Raw genomic sequence first — 7,938 nt, 5'->3', positions numbered from 1 at the left:
GGTGTTGTTGAGGAGGTAAGTTCTTGTACAAATTACAGTATTTATTTTATTTTCACTTTTCACTTTTCTTGTATATAACTTTGTTTTCTTCTCTTGTTTCTTCTTCTTTTGTTTTCTTTTTTTTTGTTATATTCATACACATACATAAGAGTGTAGTCATGTATATTAAGTGTTAGATATTTAGAGGAGTTGAATGTTATTTTATGCTCTAGTGGACAAGCAAATGTCGATAAAGATGATGATATCTATATTGAAGATTGTGATGAAGGTGATGACCATTCAATTGACGAAAAAGAAAAAGAAAATTCTGACTAACTATCAGAATAAAGCCACGTGTAAAACATTTTTTCATGTAATATATATTATGGATGATATATTTTGTAACATGAAATATTTATTTTATAAATTTATATTGTTTAAGAACTGCTGTTATTGTTTTGTGCGATGAATAATTTATCATTTAAGTGTTTATAGGAAGGTAAATAGGCAATACAAACATCTTTCTTGTATAATGCATTATTACCAACGTCCATACTAACGAACACATGTCCATCAGTATTTCACAAAGAGATGAAAAAATATTTACTGCAAATGCCATAATCACCAACATCTTTGTAGATGAACAACAATCTGTCGGTATTTCATAGAGAGTTGAAAAATATTTATTGAAAATGCCACAATCATCAATGATGTTACTAGTGGAATACCGTCCGTCGACCTTTCACAGAGAGATAAAAAGATTACTAGAAATGACACATTCACCAACGACGTTGCAAACGAATTCCAATATGTCGATATGTTGTCGACAGGTTAAAATTACCGGCAACATCACCAACGAAAAGTGCGAATTCCAAAGGATGGGGCATTAAATGCATTTCTGGTCATGTTAGTTGTCCGATGGAATTACTGACGGACGATGAAAAATATGAAGGACAATTAAAACTGATGGTGTGAAATTCAAAATTTACCGATGGATTTTCAAAACATAACCGATGAAATAATTTAACATAATATTTTTTAAATTTCTATTGGTGAAGCCATTGGTAAAATTGCGCTGTAAATCCCAACGACTGCCCATTCAGTTTATTTTTTCATCTGCTCCATTATTCCCCTTTCATTTTTTATTTTTTTCTTCTCATTTTTTTCAAGATTTTTTTTTTGTTTTGCTTGTAATCTCTAGTTTAATCTTCATTAAATTAAAATGTATGTGTTTCCTCTACTTCATTTTACTTTAAGAATTTTTTTTCTTTATTTTAGTTATTGTTATTTTTGTTATGTTTTTTGTTTTGGTGTTTTTTTATAATGCAGATAAAGTCTTGAAATAAACACATTATTAAGGTAAGCATATTTCATTCCTAATGTCTATAGTTTTTTTTAAAAAAATTTATTGAATATATTTTATTATTTGTATTGCTATAATAATTAAATAATTTGTTGAATTGTAATTGTTAATGTTGAATTTACCTTGTAATTAGTAATTGAATATATTGAATAAATTTAATTGTTTTCTCTTGATTTTACTCTATTACTGCATGATTTGTGTTTAATTATTTACATTAATTTTAATTGTTAGTAGAGTTTTTTAATTTATTGAATATATTCTATTGTTTATATTTCTATAATAATTGAATAATTTATAAAATTTTAATTGTTATTGTTGAATTTATCTTGTAATTAGTATGGATGTTATTTGTATAGATGTTATGCTGTATGTAAGATTATTATAGATGGGGTCAATTGGTTGTGGCTATTGTTAATATTTGCTAGTTTGAAAAGTTTGGGTAGTCTCCAGTACAAGGGAGTTGCTACTGAATTTTTTTATGTTCAAATTTAATTATATAATTATTTATATAAAATTATGTAGAAGCGTAGAACGAAATCCACAACTCGTTGCTCACTTATGGTTGCAGCTAGTTCTTCTGGTAGCAAGGATGACATATCCTTAGGTGCCTGTCAAGAAAAGACACTTGCGTCGTCAACTGATGCTGCCTCTCCCAACACGGTTTCACAACGCAGAGGCAACATATCTTCGCAGCAAAATCAATTCACCCACAAAGTACGAAGTATAGTAGAAGGACAACCTTTCAATGTAAGTTTGTTAAGTTTTTAGTTTATTTTTTTAAATTATAACATAATTTATGAACAACTAATCAATATTTCATTAATTTATTTTATTTTTATATATACAAACATTGAAGCCGTTCGAGTAATATCATTAACGTTTAAATCATCGATAGAGATTTTATTATTTCAATGGAGTTAGGTATCCAGACATCCTGAATGGATATTTCAAATCGATGCATGGTTTGATAGATTTGAGGTTGGTGTGAATTTCTAATTTCTAGCTTATTTTTATAAATTTTAATATAATTGCAAATAAATTATTATTTTTATTTAAAATTAATTATTTATACATATAACAAATTCAACTAGGACAGTATTATGACACTGTTGTGAGGAGGGTGTGGGAAAATCATACGACAACTAGGTAACATCGAAAATAATACAAGATTTTTTTAGAAAAAAATTTATGTTTCAAAATCTAATTTCTCACTATAGAAGTAGGTTGCATGTTTTTTGATATGAAGTGCCAAAAAAAAAAACACGAGAGATGAGGGCATGATTTTTTATATGAAGCGCAAAAAAAAAACACGAGAGATAAGGGTCTGCATAGCTGGAACGATGTGACAGTTTGAAGGGATTTCAAACCACTATACATACCGGCAGATGTATGGCCGCAATATCTTGAGCACGTGATATTTGAACTATTCACGCGACACTCACAGTCCAATGCTGGTAACCAAAATCGATCAATTCGTGGCTCGATGACAATGCACTCCGGCAACTCCATTTTGTTTGTTGCACATGTGAAACGGATGATAAGATTAATTTAAATAAAATATATCATTAAATAATTTATTGTTATTTAATTAATTTTTTTCATTATAGGCCACGGCTCTTGGACGTGAGTTGAGCCTAATAGAGCTATTTGTTAAGACACACGTACATAGTCAAAACCGTCAAAAAGGGGCGCAACAGTTCGTTGACAACCGCGTTCAACACTTTGTGGTATGTTTGTTCAACCATTTTATTTTGTAAGTTATTATTTTTATTAAATTGAATATGATGATTTTTTTTTTAAATTTCAAGAGACCTATAATAGCCTATTGAGGGAGAAATATAAGGACGATCTTTCGACCCATCTGGATTTTAATCCGGATTTGTGGATGGAAGCAGGATCATTTGGTGGACTCAATAAAAATTAGGTGTACGGACTCTCCAACACTACAGCCGAGAACTTGTGGGCAACCCGTAGTGTTTCAATCGCTGGGAGCTCCTAATTAGCATCAAGCACCCAATCTAAGGAGTTCATGGCCTTACAGCAACACACAGCTTAGCTAACTGAAAAATACGAGCACTTATTAGCGACTTATGAACAACACATGACTCATCTCACTGAGAAATAGAAGCAACTCCTGGTGAATTATAAATAGCTTTACCAAATGGTCGTGAACATGGCATCACAAAGTGGTGATACATTTGCACCTCCTTTTTAGCTATATAACAATCAGCTTCCTCCTCCTCCTCCTTCTCCAGCTCCACCATTATGTTAATTTATAATAAATATTATTTAACTTTAATAGTTAATTTAATATTTTTTTAGAAACACATTCAATTTGTAATGAATATTATTTTATTTTATTTTTAGTTTTTGATGTTTAATAAAAAATTTATTTGCATAATTGGTTTTTTTACTATTAATTTATATGATTTATTTTAAATATTTTTTAAAAAAAATTTAAAAATAATCACCAAGGGATTTACCGACGGACTATATCCGTTAGCACTTGATAGAGAATGGTACCGATGACTTTATAGTGGAAGTATTTTTGTTGGCCTTTCACAGTAGCTTGATGCAAATGCCACAATCACCGATGAATTTATAGAAGGATAAATTCTGTCGGTATTTCACACACTCACTGACAAATTTACTAAGGGATTTATTTCGTCAACATTTAACCGAGAGCTAAAAAATATTTACTGGATGTGCCTCTATCATCAATGGAATAAATTCACCAGTATATTTCAAATGATATTTTTTTTTGTTTTGACGCATAATTTTCATTTGTAAAACCATCGGCAATTTTTTTTTTTTATCGATTGATTTAGTGACAAAATTAGGTATTATCAATGAACAGAAATCTGATGGACATTGTCCATCGAGGATGTCATCAATAAAAAAATTACTAACAAACTCTAAATCACAGACCGACATAATATTTTTGTCAGTAAAACTGTGAAATCTTGTAGTGTGTGGATTGTTAAAATTAGCTAATAATGTAATTAACAATACTTGATGATTTAATGAAATAGAGAATGAAAGTGATAGAATTATGATGAATTACACGGTGCATTGAATTGTTGATATGATAACTAATTTTAATTTTTCTTTGAATTATATTAATTTGCTACTAATTTTGGTTTGATTTAATGCAATTAAGCATTAAAATATTAATTAAATTTGGTACCATGAATTATGTTTAATTCTGGTCAGGTATGCTTTTGCATTATTTTTTGGGAATTTGATTGAATTTACTATGAATTTTTCCAATTAAGGTTTGGGTAATGGAAATTAGTTAAAAATATATCTAATTAACCATAATCTAATTTTTTTTATAGGATGTCTTATGATATATTTATTTTTATGTTATTGCGATGACACTATTGTTTATTATGTGAACAATAGTATCACATATAATGATGTGAGTAATTGTTGTTAAATGGTAATTTAGACATGTCATATGTAGAAATAAAATAAATTATTTATCATGAACTTTGATGAAATTATAATGATATTAATGTTGAAATAACTTAGAGGTTGTAAATTGGTAAACATCAGTTATCTTATATCAATTATGTATAATGATAGTTTTAAAACAATGATTAATTTTTTCATCCAAAGTAGTTTGAGCATGATGATATTATATGTGAATAGTCGTCTAAAATCTATGTTTATCTTAACTTCTTTTAGTCCTTCAAAATCAATTAATGAAGGTACAAATAGTTTATTATTGGATAATTTGCTGTAAGTGATAAATGATATTATATTTGACAATTTGTTTGTTGATCAACATAAATTTGACTATTCCAAGCCTATTGATAATGAAGGTGATAAGACATAACAACAAAATATGACAATAAATATTGATGTTGATGTTGATGTTGATGTTGTCGATGATAATGATGGTAAAATGATACGTCTTGCTCTTGAATTTAAAAATATTTTTTGATCTAGTTTGTTTTATAATGTTTGGGCACTTAGTTATAAGCACGTGTTATGAGAGTTTGATTTGGAGGCTAGACCAATATTCAACAGTAAAAATGAATTAGTTAATGCAGTTAAACGATGACACATTGCATATTCAATTGAATATTAAGTCCAATGATCGAATTCTATATTTGTTCAATTATAATGTGTGTAAACACCTAAATATAAATGATAGTTGTGTAAGGGATATCATAAAATGTTAAGATTCATTTCACATAGCAAAGTTAAAAGGTGCACACATATGTGTTTCTATCTTTTTCCAAAAAAAAAAAACCATCAGTTTAATGCAAATTTTATTAATAATGCTATATAAACCCTTATTATGGATAATCTTTCAATGATTATAACAAGCATACATGGTAAAATAAAATTACATTACAAGTACAAAATATCATATAACAATGTATGAGTTACAAAATAAAAGGTTTTTGAGCATTTTTTTAGTTCACAAGACATGTCTTTTGAAAAATTATGTAGGTTGGTTTTGGTAGTAAATGAATCCAATCGTGGAACAGTTTTTGATTGAATATACAAAAGAAAATTTGACAATAATACAATGGTTTTTGGGATATTTTTTGGTCATTTGGACCTTATATTAAAGGTTTTAAGTGTTATAAACCACTTATCAGTGTTGATGACAGATATTTACATGGGCAATCTAATAGGAAGTTATTGATTGTGGTTGTTTTTTATGCAAATAATGAGATATTCCTTTTGACTTGTGCAATCATTAACAAAAATAATAATTCTAATTGGAGATATTTTTTCTTTTTTTTATAAAGATACATTATTGGTGATAAAACAAGTATATGTATAATATCAGATAAACATATAGGCATAAAGAATGGAATAATGAAAATTTAACTTGAACCTATAAGATAACATTAATATTATATCCCACATTTTATTAACAACTTCAATTATAAATTCAAAAACCTAGTTATGAAAAAAGATTTGATAAGGATGTGTTTTTAACATTCAAGGTGCAAATTTAATTTGTGATATAAAATAAAGTGCAAGTTGGATCCATTATAGTAAGAATGGCTTGAATAGAACCAAAAGAAAAATAAGCTTTATGTTATGATATCGGTCATTTGTATGGTAATATGACAACTAAACTTTCAAAATCATTTGATCATGTGTTAAAAGGTGCTCATACAATGCTTGTCTCAACTCTAGTGCAATTGAAATTTTACAAGTGTAATAGTTATTGGGTTAAGTAGAGACACAAAACTAATAATTTTATTTAACATGGAATAATTTGGGCTCGAATAATTCAGATTGAATTAACAATGAACAGGGATAGAACAAGAAATCATGTTATAATGTTGTTCGACTTTGGGCAACATGTTTTCTAGGTCAACACCCTTGTTAAATCATGTGTTGTAAAAGAAGTCAGAGGGATAGTCAAATTAAATGATAAAACATGCACATATGATAAATGACATGCATTACAATATTCATGTTCACATGTTCTCTTATATTATGTCAAGAATCACTTAAACTTTATATAGTTTGTTGATAATAATTACATGATTTAAAGTTATGGTTCAACAGATGATATGACATTCTATTTATTACCAGATGAGTTAGAATACAGTGATTACGCTAAACCTCGAGTTCAAACGGACTCATCTAGATAGAATTCTAGACAAGGTCAATGAATGTCTACTCGTTCATATAACAAGATAGATGCAAGAGAAGGTTATACATATTATAGATATGGCATATATAATGACACAAACTATAAAAGAAAAACTAAACTTAATCGAGAACGTATGTATGCCAAAACATATATATGTTATGATATTTTATAGAGCATATTAAATTGATTTAATTTAACATCAAACATGGATACTATTATATAAAATGTCTTACACTTGAGGTGGCAAATCGTCTTCTCATTCTAAGCATTCACATTAAGATGATGATATTCCAAAAAAAAATAACAATAACATCCACAAAGAGCATAATTATAATCATAAAGAGTATGTATCATAGTACATGTCTACCAGAACCATTGGCACTTATATCTTGTAGTTGCAGAATAGACATCGATTGGAGGATATTTTTATAGGCATTTTAAAAATATTTAGTTTTAATATATTTTTAATTTACTTAGCATTAAAAGTATTGTATATTCATACACTTATATTTTAAATTGTTATGCGTGAGGAGACTATGATTTATTATTGTACACATAGATGAACAAGACTATATGAACGGTTCAATCATATATGTTACAAATATGTTTTTTATACATCAGTTGTTTAGAATACATCAAAATTGACCACAATATAATTCATGTATTGATTGAGTGATAAAGATGTGAGACACACATTTCATCTTAGGTATAAAAAGATAATACCAACAATACAGGATGTGACAGTTTTACTTTGACTATTTATTGATAGACAAGAGGTCACGTCTACTAATGTTCATAATTGGATTGCGTTATACAAGTGATCATTTGGATTGATAACACTTCCTTCTGAATTGAAAGGGGTATTATATGTCTTAGAATTGAGAAATCATTTACGATACTACTAGATGATGCTAACAACGACGAGTTCTTATGAATTTACCAATTAATTATTATGATTTGAATG

This window comes from Populus euphratica, unplaced genomic scaffold, assembly GCF_000495115.2.
Source record: "Populus euphratica unplaced genomic scaffold, PopEup_1.0 scaffold1265.1, whole genome shotgun sequence".
In the NCBI taxonomy this organism is placed as follows: Eukaryota; Viridiplantae; Streptophyta; class Magnoliopsida; order Malpighiales; family Salicaceae; genus Populus; species Populus euphratica.
This window is presented reverse-complemented; position numbering follows the sequence as displayed.